The sequence below is a fragment of the Felis catus genome, chromosome D1 (assembly GCF_018350175.1).
Source record: "Felis catus isolate Fca126 chromosome D1, F.catus_Fca126_mat1.0, whole genome shotgun sequence".
In the NCBI taxonomy this organism is placed as follows: domain Eukaryota; kingdom Metazoa; phylum Chordata; class Mammalia; order Carnivora; family Felidae; genus Felis; species Felis catus.
Genome location: NC_058377.1, coordinates 62902845 through 62918670, shown reverse-complemented (window position 1 = coordinate 62918670; position 15826 = coordinate 62902845). Strand labels below are relative to the sequence as shown.

Genomic DNA, 15826 nt, shown 5'->3' with positions numbered 1-15826 from the left:
GCATCTGACTCTTTATCTTGGGTCGGGTCATGATCTTGTGGTTCTTGGGATCCAGCGCCCCAGTGGTCTCTGCACTGACAGTGTGGAGCCTGCTTGGGATTCTTTCTCTCCCCCTCTCTCTCTGTCCTTCCTTCATTCGCATGCGCGTGTGTGTACACACACTCTCAAAATAAATAAACTTAAAAAATTAAAAAATATAAAAAATAAAAGTTGGATCAATAAAATTGAAAACAGAAATAAAGAAAATCAAGGAATTTTAAAGTCAATTTTTTGCAAAGATCAATCAAATCGGTAAAGCCCTAATAACACTTATCAAAGAAAAACAGGGAGATGATATCAAGATGGCAACAGAAGTTGCTCGACTTTAATCCCGTTCACAAGAAGACCAACTAGCAACTATCATAGATAAGACACCATTAATCCCGTAACCCAAGGCATCCTCCTGGACCACAAAGACCCAGAAAGACTGCATTAGAAGAGTAAGAGTAGAGGTTTCACTTTGCCTGCTTTGCCTCTCTCCCAGGGCAGCACAGCACTGCTCTGAGAAGGCCTGTCCAGTTCCTCTAGTGGGAAAGGAGAGCCCAGTGTGGACATCCAGCTCCATAAACTTTGCAGGATGCTTTCTGGGAGGCCCACTCAGGTCTTGTCTCATAAGGATCATGAGTTAATCTGCATGGCTTGATCACTGGGCATCAGACAGAGATGGAAAAGGAGGCAGAGTTTTCTGGCAACCAGTGCTCAGATGCTGGAGGACAGCCTTCCTGCTGTAATGGAACCTGAGTAGAGATCTCAGGCAGTGGTCAGTCCACCTGCAAAGCTGAGCTCATGGCTCAGCTCCATCTGGCAGTGAGCTCAGTTGGCAGTTCTTCCTGATTTAGGACCCCAACCAATAGGCATTACCAGTCTTGGAGTCTATTCTATGACCCCATCCAGACAGGGAAGCAAATCCATAGCCCCACTCACTGTTGAGTGTAGGTTCCAGTGCATGACCAGGAAGTCTTGTCCTGGTTAAATGATAAAAAAAAAAAAAAAAAAAAAAAAGATTTTAAAAAGAATGATAAAATGATAAGGTGATTAAAAAATGATTTAAAAAAACCACTTTAAACAAACAGAAAGCCAGCAGACCTGTGAAACTGTTGAGTATAGCCTCTGACCTGCATAACCTAACAGTGACCCTGGGCCTAGTCTAGCCTTGGAGCCTAGCCTATTGTCTCCCTTACCCTCTGACCCTGACTGATTATTGAGCATATCCTGTGGCCTTGCCCAAGCAGGGAGCCCAGCCAGTAACTCTGCCCAGTTGAGGAGCAGGTTGAAGAGTTGAAGCAGTTGAAGATTTAGGTAGTCTGTGGGATACCTAACCGGAAAGTCTGGACAATGGATCCGCCCAATCACAATAGTAAGCCTTGCCTGGCCACTGTTGCTACCAGCTGATCTGTCCTGTACAGAAAGCTAAGCTGATTGGTATAGGTCTTACCCTTCTGAAGCAAACCTGTAGAGTATGGAAAGGACATTGCTTACTCCAATGCACAGATAGCAATGCAAGGATACTAGGATCCCAAAGAAATCTAATAAAGCTCCAATAACTGACCCTAAGAAAATAGTGATCTTAACTATGAACTGTTTGACAAAGTATTCAGAACAATCCTTTTAAAGAAGTTCAGTGAACTACAAGAACACATAGACATACAACCAAACAATTAGATTAACAGTGCATTAAGAAAATGAGAATATTAGTAAAGAAACAGAAATGATTAAAAAAAAAAACCTAAACAGAAATCTTTACATTCCTTCCTTTTTCTTTATCTTTGGTAAAGGAGAAAAAAAAAAATCACACAATGAATCTGAGCGGTTTTACATTAATTTAATCATCATAAACCCCAAAAGATATTCAGTAATGTTTGTGACTGGAGTAATTGCCTGCTCAGAAAAGTGGTTCTAAATACACTGGAGAGGTAGAAAGGGGTCAGATTATGTATGACCTTGATTTCACTAATTAGGTAAAAATGTGTTGATTCTACTACATTCTAAACATGGTATGAGACACCACATTAATGGGGAAGAAAACTGACATGGATCTCGCCACCCAGTTAATGTTTAGTGTTGAGTAGCCCGTATTAAGAAAGCTAGTTTCATTTTATAGGCAATGGGAAACTACTGATATAATGTAATGTGATTACTGTAAACGAATCTTGATAAAGGCAATGACCTTGACCACTTTGTTCGCATTTTTATCCCTGTGACTATCCTAGTGCTGGCCATATGTTTGATAATAAGTAAATATTTAGTGAATGACTGAGATTTGCATAGTGTAAATTAGTTGCCCAAATCCATGCAGACACTAAACAGCAGAGTTGAATTCAGGATAATATAAAAAACAGGAAGTAGTATAGTTTCATTAAGAAATTCTGGAAAAGCTCAATATAACATTTCAGGATATTGAAAGTGTTATGTTTAAGAGGATGGCCTATGAAGTTGAGCAGATTGATATAGATTTGAATTTCAAGTCAGTTTCAAATCCTGTCCCTCACATCACAACTACTGGCACCCAGTAGCACCACAAGTTAAAGTGAGATTCAGGTTCCTATGAGATCCAGCTCATCAGCCCCATGGTCCCAGTAACCCAAACTAAGACTGTTCTCAGATGGTTTGGAAAAGGAGGTGGAACAACGTGAGGAACTGACTGCAGATCATAAAACCTTCTAGATTTTTTCATCAGAGCCAAGGAAGCAGCTCTGGTTCTGGTTACTGGATACAGGCAGTTGACTCCTTAAGTAGGACTCAATCTGTTGTGTCACTGGTAAGTTTCAGGGTTAAGGGAGGAAAGCCCATGTTGTGCTAGGCCCACAGAGGCTGAGTCACAAGAAGAGTGAGAACAGAGGACTTTTTCCTCATTCCTTTTTTTTTTCATTTATTATTTATTTATTTTTATTAAGAAAAAATTTTTCAGTTTACATCCAAATTAGTTAGCATATGGTGCAGCAATGATTTCAGGAGTAGATTCCTTAGTGCCCATTATCCATTTAGCCCATCCTCCTCCCACACACCCTCCAGTAACCCTCAGTTTGTTCTCCATATTTATGAGTCTCTTCTGTTTTGTCCCCTCACTGTTTTTATATTATTTTTGTTTCTCTTCCCTTATGTTCATCTGTTTTGTCTCTTAAAGTCCTCATATGAGTCAAGTCATATGATTTTTGTCTTTCTCTGACTGACTAATTTCACTTAGCATAATACCCTCCAGTTCCTTCCATGTAGTTGCAAATGGCAAGATTAAATTCTTTTTGATTGCCGAGTAATACTCTATTGTATATATATACCACATCTTCTTTATCCATTCATCCACCGATGGACATTTGGACTCTTTCTGTACTTTGGCTATTGTTGCTAGTGCTGCTATAAACATGGCAGGGCATGTGTCCCTTTGAAACAGCACACCTGTATCCCTTGGATAAATGCCTAGTAGTGCAATTGCTGGGTCGCAGGGTAGTTCTATTTTGAGTTTTTTGAGAAACCTCCATATTGTTTTCCAGAGTGGCTACACCAGCTTGCATTCCCACCAACAATGCAAAAGAGATCCTCTTTTTCCACATCTTTGCTAACATCTGTTGTTGCCTGAATTGTTAATGTTAGCCATTCTGACAGGTGTAAGGTGGTATCTCATTGTGGTTTTGATTTATATTTCCCTGATGATGAATGATGTGGAGCATTTTTTCATGTGTTGGTTGGCCATCTGGATGGCTTCTTTGGAGAAGTGTCTATTTATGTCTTTTTCCCACTTCTTCACTGGATTATTTGTTTTTTGGGTGTTGAGTTTGATAAGTTCTTTATAGATTTTGGATACTAACGCTTTATCTGATATGTCATTTGCAAATATCTTCTCCCATTTTGTCGGTTGCCTTTTAGTTTTGCTGATAGTTTCCTTTTCTGTGCAGAAGATTTTAATTTTGATGAGGTCCCAGTATGCATTTTTGGTTTGGTTTCCCTTGCCTCCAGAGACGTGTTGAGTAAGAAGTTGCTGCGGCCAAGGTCAAAGAGGTTTTTGCCTGCTTTCTCCTCAAGGATTTTGATGGCTTCCTGTCTTACATTGAGGTCTTTCATCCGTTTTGAGTTTATTTTTGTGTATGGTGTAAGAAAGTGGACCAGGTTCATTCTTCTGAATGTCACTGTCCAGTTTTCCCAGCACCATTTGCTGAAGACACTGTCTTTATTCCACTGGATATTCTTTCCTGCTTTGTCAAAGATTAGTTGGCCATATGTTTGTGGGTCCATTTCTGGGTTCTCTATTCTGTTCCATTGATTTGAGTGTCTGTTCTTGTGCCAGTACCATACTGTCTTGATGATTACAGCTTGGTAGTATAGCTTGATGTGTGGGATTGTGATGCCTCCTGCTTTGGTTTTCTTTTTCCAGATTGCTTTGGCTATTCAGGGTCTTTTCTGGTTCCATATAAATTTTAGGATTATTTGTTCTAGCTCTGTGAAGAAGGCTGGTGTTATTTTGATACGGATTGCTTTGAATATGTAGATTGCTTTGGGTAGAATCGACATTTTCACAATATTTGTTCTTCCTATCTAGGAGCATGGAATCTTTTCCATTTTTTGTGTCTTCTTCAATCTCTTTCGTAAGCTTTCTATAGTTTTCAGTGTATAGATTTTTCACCTCTTTGGTTAGATTTATTCCTAGGTATTTTATGGTTTTTGGTGCAACTGTAAATGGGATCAATTCCTTGATTTCTCTTTCTGTCACTTCATTGTTGGTGTATAGGAATGCAACCGATTTCTGTGCATTGATTTTATATCCTGCAACTTTGCTAAATTCATGAATCAATTCTAGCAGTTTTTGGTGGAATCTTTTGGGTTTTCCATATAGAGTATCATGTCACCTGTGAAGAGTGAAAGTTTGACCTCCTTGTGGCTGATTTGGATGTCTTTTATTTCTTTGTGTTGTCTGATTGCAGAGGCTAAGACTTCCAATACTATGTTGAATAACAGTGGCGAGAGTGGACGTCCCTGTCTTGTTCCTGACCTTAGGGGGAAAGCTCTCAGTTTTCCCCCATTGAGGATGATATTAGCATTGGGTCGCTCATATATGGCTTTTATGATCTCGAGGTATGATCCTTCTATCCCTACTTTCTTGAGGGTTTTTATCAAGAAAGCATGCTGTATTTTGTCAAATGCTTTCTCTGCATCTATTGAGAGGATCATAAGGTTCTTGTCCTTTCTTTTATTGATGTGATGAATCATGTTGTTTTGTGGATATTGACCCAGCCCTGCATCCTAGGTATAAATCCCACTTGGTCGTGGTGAATAATTTTTTAAATGTATTGTTGGATCCAGTTGGCTACTACGGCTGTTATGGATTTTTGCATCCATGCTCATCAGGGAAATTGGTCTGTAGTTCCCCTTTTTAGTGGGGTCTCTGTCTGGTTTTGGAATCAAGGTAATGCTGGCTTCATAGAAAGAGTTTGGAAGTTTTCCTCCATTTCTATTTTTTGGTACAGCTTCAAGAGAATACGTGTTAACTCTTCCTTAAATGTTTGGCAGAATTCCCCTGGAAAGCCATCTGGCCCTGGACTCTTGTTTTTGGCAGATTTTTGATTACTAATTCAATTTCCTTACTGGTTATGGGTCTGTTCAAATTTTCTATTTCTTCCTGCTTCAGTTTTGGTAGTGTATATGTTTCTAGGAATTTGTCCATTTCTTCCAGATTACCCATTTTATTGGCATATAATTGCACATAATATTCTTATTATTGTTTTTGTATCTGCTGTGTTGGTTGTGATCTTTCCTCTTTCATTCTTGGTTTTATTTATTTGGCTCCTTTCCTTTTTCTTCTTGATCAAAGTGGCTAGTGGTTTATCAATTTTCTTAATTCCTTCAAAGAACCAGCTTCTGGTTTCATCGATCTGTTCTGTTTCTTTGGTTTCGATAGTATTGATTTCTGCTCTACTCTTTATTATTTCCTGTATTCTGCTGGTTTTGTGTTTTATTTGCTGATCTTTTTCCAGCTCCTTAAGGTGTAAGGTTAGGTTGTGTATCTGAGACCCTCTTGTGTATCTTCTTCCTTCTTTAGGAAGGCCTGGATTGCTATATACTTTCCTCTTATGACTGCCTTTGCTGCGTTCCAGAAGTTTTGGGTTGTGGTGTTATCATTTTCATTGGCTTCCATATACTTTTTAATTTCCTTTTTAACTGCTTGGTTAGCCCATTCATTCTTTAGTGGATGATCTTCAGTCTCCAAGTATGTGTTACCTTTCCAAATTTTTTCTTGTGGTTGATTTCGAGTTTCATAGCATTGTGGTCTGAAAATATGCATGGTATAATCTTAATCTTTTTGTACTTACTTAGGGCTGATTTGTGTCCCAGTGTATGGTCTATTCTGGAGAACTTTCCATGTGCACTGGAGAAGAATGTATATTTTGCTGCTTTAGGATGATATGTTCTGAATATATCTGTTAAGTACATCTGGTCCAATGTGTCATTGAAAGCCATTGTTTTCTTGTTGATTTTTTGATTAGATGATGTGTCCATTGCTGTGAGTTGGGTGTTGAAGTCTCCTACTATTATGGTATTACTATCGATGAGTTTCTTCATATTTGTGATTAATTGATTAATATATTTGGGTGCTGCCACATTTGGCACATAAATGTTTACAATTGTTAGGTCTTTGTGGTGGATAGACCCCTTGATTATGATATAATGCCCTTCTGCAACTTTTGATACAGTCTTTATTTTAAAGTCTAGATTGTCTGATATAAGTATGGCTACTCTGGCTTTCTTTTTTTGACCATTAGCATGATAGATGGTTCTCCATTCCTTATTTTCAATCTGTAGGTGTCTTTAGGTCTAAAGTGTGTCTCTTGTAAACAGCATATAGATGGATCTTGTTTTCTTATCCATTCTGTTATGCTAATGTCTTTTGATTGGAGCATTGAGTCCATTGATGTTTAGACTGAGTACTGAAAGATATGAATTTATTGCCATTATGATGCTGTAGAGTTGGAGTTTCTGGTGGTTTTCTCTGGTCCTTTCTAATCTTTTGTTTCTTTTGGTGTATATATATATATATATATACATATATATACACATATATACACATGTATATACACATATATACACATGTATATATATATATGTATATAAATATATAAAATATATATAAATATATTTACCTTTTCTCCCCTCAGAGAGTCTCCCTTAAGATTTCTTGCAGGCTGGTTTAGTGGTCACAAACTCATTTACTTTTTGTTTGTCTGGGAAACTTTTTATCTCTCCTTCTATTTTGAATGACAGCCTTTGCTCGATAAAGAATTCTTGGCTGCATATTTTTCTGTTCAGCACACTGAATATATCCTTCCAGTCCTTTCTGGCCTGCCAGGTTTCTGTGGATAGGTATGCTGCACACCTGATCTGTCTTCCCTTGTAGGTTAGGGACTTTTTTTCCCTTGCTGCTTTCATGATTCTCTCCTTGCCTGAGTATATTGTGTATTTGACTATGATATGCTTTGTTAATGGTTGGTTTTTTGTTGAATCTAATGGGAGTCGTCTGTGCTTCCTGGAGTTCGATATCTGTGTCTTTCCCTGGTTAGGAAAGTTTTTCTCTATGATTTGCTCCCATAACATTTCTACCCCTATTTCTCTCTCTTCCTCCTCTGGGATCCCTATGATTCTGATGTTGTTCCTTTTTAATGAGTCACTGATTTCTCTAATTCTTAAATCGTGCTCTTTTGCCTTAATCTCTGTTTTTGTGTCCTTCGTTATTCTTTATAGGTTTTTCTTCTATATCACTGATTCTCTGTTCTGCCTCGTCCATCCTTGCCGCCGCTGCATCCATCCATGATTGCAGCTCAGTTATAGCATTTTTAATTTCATTCTGGCTATTTTTAATTTCATTCTGGCTATTTTTCATTTGTTTTATCTCTGCAGAAAGGGATTCTAATCTATTTTTGACTCCAGCTAGTATTCTTATTATCGTGATTCTAAATTCTGGTTCAGACATCTTGCTTGTGTCTGTGTTGGTTAAATCCCTGGCTGTCATTTCTTCATGCTCTTTCTTTTGGGGTGAATTCCTTTGTTTTGTCATTTTGAAGGGAGAAAAAGAATTAATGAGGTAGAAAAATTGAAATTAAGAAAATTAAAATTAAAAAATATTAAAATTAAAAATTAAAAACACTCCCACACCAAATCGAATAGATGATGCTAGATCCAGGTGTGTTTTGGTGTGAGTGTAGAAAGTGGTTTGACAGATTAGAGAAACAAACAAACAAAAAGAATAAAAGGGAGGGAGAGAAAAGAAAAAAAAGAAATCGTTTGAGAATTTGAAAAAATAAATACACTAAAGTAGACTACAATACATAAAAGTAGAGAATATAGTAGAAAAAACTATAGAAAAATATTTTTAATAAAAATTAAAAAGAAATATGAATTTTTTCATTTTCTGTGTTTAAGAAAAAAGAAAAGAAATGAAAAAGTGAAAAAAGATAAAAAAAAGAAAAACGGAAAAGAAAAAAAAGAAATTGTTTGAAAATTTGAAAAAGTGAATACACTGTAGTAGACTGAAATAAAATGATGGGAGTAAGATTTGAAAAAATATACATAAAATCAAAAAATATAATAATAAAAATTAAATAAAAATATTTTTAAAAGAAATTGAAAGTAAAAATGAAGTTTTTCTATTTATGCATTCAAGAAAGAGAAAAGAAATGAAAAAGAGATAAAAAGAAAAAGAATGAAAAAAGAAAACTGTTTGAAAATTTGAAAAGATGAGTACATTGAAGTAGACTAAAATAAATTGATGGAAGTAGAATTTGAAAAAAAATTACACAAAAGTAAAAAATATAGTAATAAGAATTAAAGACAGATATTTTTTTAAAATTTTTTTAACGTTTATTTATTTTTGAGACAGAGAGAGACAGAGCATGAACGGGGGAGGGGCAGAGAGAGAGGGAGACACAGAATTGGAAGCAGGCTCCAGGCTCTGAGCCATCAGCTCAGAGCCCGACACGGGGCTCGAACTCACGGACCGTGAGATAGTCACCTGAGCTGAAGTCGGACACTTAACTGACTAAGCCACCCAGGCGCCCCAAAGACAGATATTTTTAATAAAAATTGAAAATAAAAATGAGTTTTTTCTCTTCTTGTATTCAAGAAAAAGAAAAGAATTGTAAAAGAGAAAAAGGAGAAAGAGAAAAAAAATTGAATAGATGAACCTGTTAACAGATTGAAGTAGTACTGAAATTGCTTCGTTTTCCCCTAGAGGTCAGTCCATGTAGCTCTTTATAGTCCATAGATTAAGCTGGCGGTGAGGTTGTGTTCTTGAAGAGTGAAGTTGGCCCAGTTGGGCAGGGCCCGGTGTAACAGCTCCGCTCTCCAGTAGATGGCGCTGCTGCCTACTGGGGTGGAGTGTTGTGGTGCGTGTTGGTGCACATGCGTGGGAGCATTGAAAAATGGCGCCACTCATCCACCCAGTCTGTTCTCCTGAATCAGCAGTCGCTCACTGGTCCTCCGTCTTCAGCTCTCGTCCACTCCCCGCTTTTTCCACTCTCTGTGACCAGTCCCCAGGTAGTACCTCTCTCCCAAGTTTTGTCTCAGATGCGGCTGTTTTCCCTGGCTCCTTACTTCCGAAGGACTGCAGCTTTGACACGCTCCACCCCTCTGCGGGAGGGTCTCTCTGAGCGATGGCTGAATGAGCAATGGCCTAATGTCGGCTGCACCCAGGAATGCCCGCTGCATCCTGCTGTTGCCGGTGCCCTGAGACTGCAGCCAGGTGCCAGCCCACCCCCCAAAAAAATCGCGAGACAGTGTAGCAGCAGCATTTCAGGCACCATGGAAAATCGCCACACACATTTGACACCAGGCTTCACCCTCAACAACCTTGCTCCAGCACCAGTGAATGTGGCTGCCTTCCGGGGTCTGCTGGGACCAGGTGGCTTCAACAGTCTCTACTAAATGTCCTTCCAGCAGTGGAACCACTTTTCCCCGTGTGGCCTGAGAACCTCCTGGACCCCACTCTGTTCCTGGGGATTCACCTTTCCCCCCAGAGCACCACCAGGTATTGAGCTGTGGAGTTGCAGCCTTTGCTCTCCCCTTGTTTACCGTCTTAATGGAATTTAAACCCTCTCCTTTCTCCTTTCTCCCTTTTTAGTTTAGTCCCTGCGGCTGTTTCCAATTTCCACTTTCTCTCCAGCTGCTTTTGGGGAGGGGTGCTTTTCCCATATGCTTCCCCCCTCCCCAGTTTCTGTCCTCTCTCCACCTGCAATAAAGGTTCCCTACCTTTCAGGCCTTCTTGCTTCCCAAGTTCAGCTCTTTGTGTTGCATATCTGCTGAATTCTGTGGTTCAGGTTGTGCAGATTGTTGTGTTAATCTTCCAATTGGTTTTCTAGGTGTGTAGGATGGTTTAGTGTTGGTCTGGCTGTATTTCATGGACATGAGACACACAAAAAGCTTCCACGTTGTTCCACCATCTTGGCTCCTCCCTGATTCCAAAATTCTTAAAGGCATTCGAAATGTTGAGAGTACTGATTTCTTGTTTTCAACAAATATTATCTTGTCTTTGCAATATCTCTTGACTGGTAAATTGCAAATATTGGATATAAAGGAATATACTATATAGCAGGTGGAGAGTTGGAGAACTGCTTGTTTCCTTTAAGTATAAAGAGTATGAAAATGTGGTTTAAAATATTTTAAGAAAATTTTTTAAAGAATGAGCAGAACTTGGGGCGCCTGGGTGGCGCAGTTGGTTAAGTGTCCGACTTCAGCCAGGTCATGATCTCGCGGTCCGTGAGTTCGAGCCCCGCGTCAGGCTCTGGGCTGATGGCTCGGAGCCTGGAGCCTATTTCCGATTCTGTGTCTCCCTCTCTCTCTGCCCCTCCCCCGTTCATGCTCTGTCTCTCTTTGTCCCAAAAATAAATAAACGTTGAAAAAAAATTTAAAAAAAAATAAAAAAAGAATGAGCAGAACTTGATTATTAGTTGGATGTGTTGAGATGTGTGAGAAGGAGGGAAAGATGACTATATATGCATACTGATAATTGTGTGGATTTTGTTATCTCCAGTTTTTGTTTATTCAAGGAATATTGGCATAAAGTTCTCTTCTTATGAGTAAAGATAGCAGTTGGGTTCCTTAGAGCCAAACATAATTAACCTGGTGGCCTGGTCATAGAGCTGTCCTTGCTTAACCCTGTGGAAAATAAGATTCCTAGGTACACGGTATTTCCTGAGATGCTCGTGTTAATTCTGAGTATACATCCTATTGTCTCCACACACAAAGAAGAACATTTTGATAGATTCTTTCCTTAAAAATAAATCTAAGTGCCATTCTTAATCTTCAAGGTCCTGAACTAGTCACATATGTGGTTTCCCACATATCATGTGTATACTACTGTCCTTCATCTAGTCCTAAAATCTATTTTCTCCAAATTCCTTAGGTGAATTTTGTAGTCCCCAAATCACTATGACCTCAGGTTCCCCCAGAGGTGCATTTTCCACTCTCCGTGACCAGTCCCCAGGCAGTACCTCTCTCCCAAGTTTTGTCTCAGATGTGGCTGTTTTCCCTGGCCCCTTACTTCCAAAGGACTGCAGCTTTGACCCGCTCCACCCCTCTGCGGGAGGGTCTCTCTGAGCAATGGCTGCATGAGCAATGGCCTAATGTCGGCCCCACCCAGGAATGCCTGCTGGATCCTGCTGTTGCCGGTGCCCTGAGACTGCAGCCAGGGCTGCATAGTCTGCATATTGTGGTGCATAGTCTCCTAAGATACTAAGGCTTCAGTTATAAAACAGATCTCTTCTGATTTGTGGTGAGGGTATGGGGCTTATGTAGTCACACATCCAACCCTGAGCCCAGGGAAGGGTCAGAAGTTAGATGGTGCTTTCATCTGATTGGCCAACATGACTTTACGTACTTGAGAGGAACTTTAGCTTGTTGAAATGAATAACAAGGAGTAGATTTATCCTCTCACCAAAGCAACAACAAAACATTGGACAAAGTATATGAAATAATGGTTCTGAAGACACTGGACCTGAAGAAATGGAAGACAATGATCCCTGAGAGATAAGAAACAAATGTCCTGTTTATTGGACAAAGATTGTTACAGCTTATTGGAGAGAGATTCCAAGCCATTTTGAAGGAAGGGTGAACTTAGGTGTAGTCTGGTAGTCTTTCTGTATTCAGGAAAAGGACATGGGAATCAGGGAAGGCCAAAGTATCTAGAGTTCACAGGGTAGAGTATTAGTGCAGAGAGAACTGCATAGAAAGAGAATTCCAAAGATCTACAGAGGGCTCTCTAACATGCATGTGTGGAAACTATTAAAAAATATTTAAGGAAACAAACAAAAACAAGACTCATATAATTACATAGGGATCTCTGGATAGATTTTCAGAGTTTCTATATTGAGACTTGTGTGCCAGACCCTTTTATTCTCTCATCAACTCATCTTTGGATGGGGGTTTCCCCAGGGGGAGAGCAAAACCTTGGAGAAGACAACTCCCATTGGCAAAGGCAGTGCCCCTAGAAGAACACAGCTGAATGCCCTGCCCTCATCACTGTTACTGTTCAGTGTGAAAGAGAACATCCTGACCAACACAGTAAGTCAAGGAAGAAAGAAGTGTTTTAAGGATCAGAGTAAAAATTTTTCAACTGTAATTATTTTTATGTGATATAATGAGTAAACTTAATAGAGTTTTAGAAGTAGTTACATGTTCAGTAAGATATTTAGATATAATAAACTGTAAAAAAAATCAATAGTTGTCTTTATACCAACAAAAATAATCTAGAAATAGTAGACATTATCCGCCATTTATGTAATAGAAAACTTATTAACTTATAGAAATTGGCATCTTTAAATACACAAGAATGCTATTTTAAAATTATGCTTAAAGTATTACAGTGAAGACCTGATTAAGTGTTCAGATAAACCATGTAAATGAAAGACACATGAACATTTTAAAGATGTCTGTTTTCAGGGGTGTCAGCATGGCTCAGTCAGTTAAGTGTCCGACTCTTGGCTTCGGCTCAGGTCATGATCTCATGATTCGTGGGTTCGAGCCCCGTATCAGGTTCCGCACTGACAGTGCAGAGCCTACTTCGGATTCTCTCTCTCTCCCTTTCTCTGCCCCTCCCCTGCTTGCTCAAGGTCTCTCTTTCTCTCAAAGTAAATAAATAAAGTTAAAAACAAAAGATGCTTGTTTTCAAATTAACTTATAGGGTCAATGCAATTTCAAGAAACATTCCAGCGAAGATTTTCAGAGGATGTTTGGTACAGTTATTCTGAAATATAAAATATATATGCAAGTTAAAATTTCACCAAATGGAAGAGAGTTTTTAAAAAGATTTGTCACACCTTACCAGATAATAAACCATACTACAAACTCATTGTATATCAAATGATTGTGCCTAGGATGAAAGCATGGGATATAACACAGAGTTTATAACAGGCTCATGTATGTGAGTTAAATTGATATGGGACAATATCATTTACATGTATATGATCTTAATATACACATAGAAACACAGATGAAATATACACAATAGATTGTAAATACCAGTTATTTCTAATGGGTGACATTTTGCTGGACATTAAATGGTAGACAGTATTACACGATTTGAATGTTATAATGTCAGTATATTATTTCATAATCAGAGGAAAAATTAAAAACTGCCATTGGTGGGCTATATTGTTCAGAGTGAGAATTCAAAGGATGAGTATCAGATTGAGGAGAAAAACTGTCAGTTTATGTCAGTAGAAAAGAAATGTAAGAAGTCAGTGAATTCAGGGACACATTTAAAGGTCACCAGTTAGGAACTTGTGGAGAACCAGTAAAACATAAGGGTGGGAGGACTGGGAACTACAAAGCAGTTCTTTCACTTTTCATTGGCTTGATTGTAGCATCCCTTTTGAATTTCAGTTTTGGCCATCAGTTTGTTCCGGTGCTATCTTTGCATGGCCCTATTGTGTTCCAGGTGCATACTTCCCAGCACAAGTGAATAGATCGATGTTATTGGATTCCCATCAGAAACAGCTCACACCCTGCTTGCCAGCTGAGTGGTTAGCTCTTTGTTCTCATTGTATCTATTTCAGATGGACCCAATCCTCCCGTGCAATATAAACCCACAGGAAGCTCCAGACTTCTACAATTACACCAATCCCAAACAAATTTATAAAGGGCACTAGGAGAATAAGTTTCTGCCCATTTTCTAATGTAAGGTAGCTTCCAGGTGAATTATGTTTATAGGTAGATCAGATGGGGCAATAGGGAAATTAAATATTTATTACCTAACTAAATTGTTTGTCTAAAATCAGTGGGAGATCATATGGGCTAAATATTCACATCTCAAATTATTTTTCTCTTGAACATATTCTTTGCTTGAAGTCTAAGCCTTTCCTAAATTTCTCTCAGATGTATCCTTTATTTAAGTAACTATACCATATGTATCTCCTTCTGTGATTATCAATTACTTTATATATATTTATTTTTCAATGGATTTTCATTGCTGGGAAAATGAAATATTTGAGGACTTACCTCAGCCTGTACTCAAAACTTAACCCTTTTTTGTTTAAACCTTCAATTTTGACATCTCATTTTTGTGGTTGATCCACCTCTAAAATACAGATTTGAAACATCTACCTTCTGACTATCACCTTCTACCTTTGGGCTCAAATTTTCGACTCTCCTTAGGACAGTCACAATTGTCGGACATCAAGAGTCACAAGTCATTGGTTGAATCCCCTTCATGCTATCTTTCATCCCTTTCTTGTCCTGACTTTATTTTTTGTCTAGCTTAGATTCTATAGCCCATCATTTAATTACACTTTTGGAAATAATATAACCTCCTTTATTTGCTCCTTCCATTGAAGTTGTAAAAAAAAACTAAATTCTGTTTAAATATCTGTTTCCTCTGTGAAAGACTGAAATTTGCTAGGAAAAAAATCCCTGAGATGAACTTACAGATTTCACATTAAATTTATTATTAGAAACGTCAGATGTAATTTCAATACCCAGAAATCTTAAATGTGTGATATCATTACAGTAAATGAGCCCATATTCACCAAGTTGTCCAGGACAGAATTCTAAGATTTATATTTGATTTCTACATTAAATACTTCAGTTCTAATTCATCATAAGTATACTGACTTGACTCTTCTTCCAAAATTTGTTTATTCAAGGTCATTTCCTCTGCTACCAATATGGTCCATGCCACTACCATGTCTTACCTGGACCAGGTAATGGTCTTCTGCCTGACTTTTCTGCTTCTACCCTGTTTTCCTTCTTATTCATACCTCTTTTTGCTAAGACTTTTTTGATTTGCATTACCTAAACTAATGCTACCATGGTAATGCTCTATGAAGGTACATGATAGGATTTTGTATACTTTATTTTGTATAATTACCAAAACTTTTGGCATTTCTTTGTTTTATACTTTTATCTGTATGGTCGAAAGGAAAGACTTTTTAAAATATTTAATTAAAAATAGTGTTTGTATGTGATTCAAACTTTTAAACCTTAAAAAGAATATTCAGCAAAAGGAATTCATTCTCCATTTCAGTTAGTATATTTCTGACTGCATATAGTACAAGCTCCAAATAAGTGACCACCAAATTACGATTTTTTTTCCTTTCATGTGGAAGAGTTTCAGAGATAGACATCCAAGACTGAAACCACAGCTTCACCAGTTTCTCTCTTACTTCTTTATCATACTTAGAATCTGACTTTCATCCTCAAAATTGCTGATGGTTTGGGGTACCTGGGTGGCTCAGTCCATTAAGCATCCGACTTCAGCTCAGGTCATGATTTTGCGGTTTGTGAGTTCGAGCCCTGCATTGGGGTCTGTGCTGAA

General features: G+C 38.3%; 1 protein-coding gene across 2 annotated transcripts in view; it reads left to right on the top strand.

The window, feature by feature from the left end:
* The window catches only part of LOC101088611 (olfactory receptor 52L1-like), a 176009-nt gene extending 160183 nt beyond the window's left edge, over positions 1–15826 (top strand). The window contains exons 9-10 of one of the 2 annotated variants that reach the window (XR_006586326.1): positions 12448–12576; positions 15156–15826. The gene's annotated coding sequence lies outside the window, so the exon portion shown is untranslated. Of the gene's footprint in view, positions 1–12447 lie in introns of both variants that reach the window. The other variant, XR_006586325.1, reaches the window with a different exon arrangement.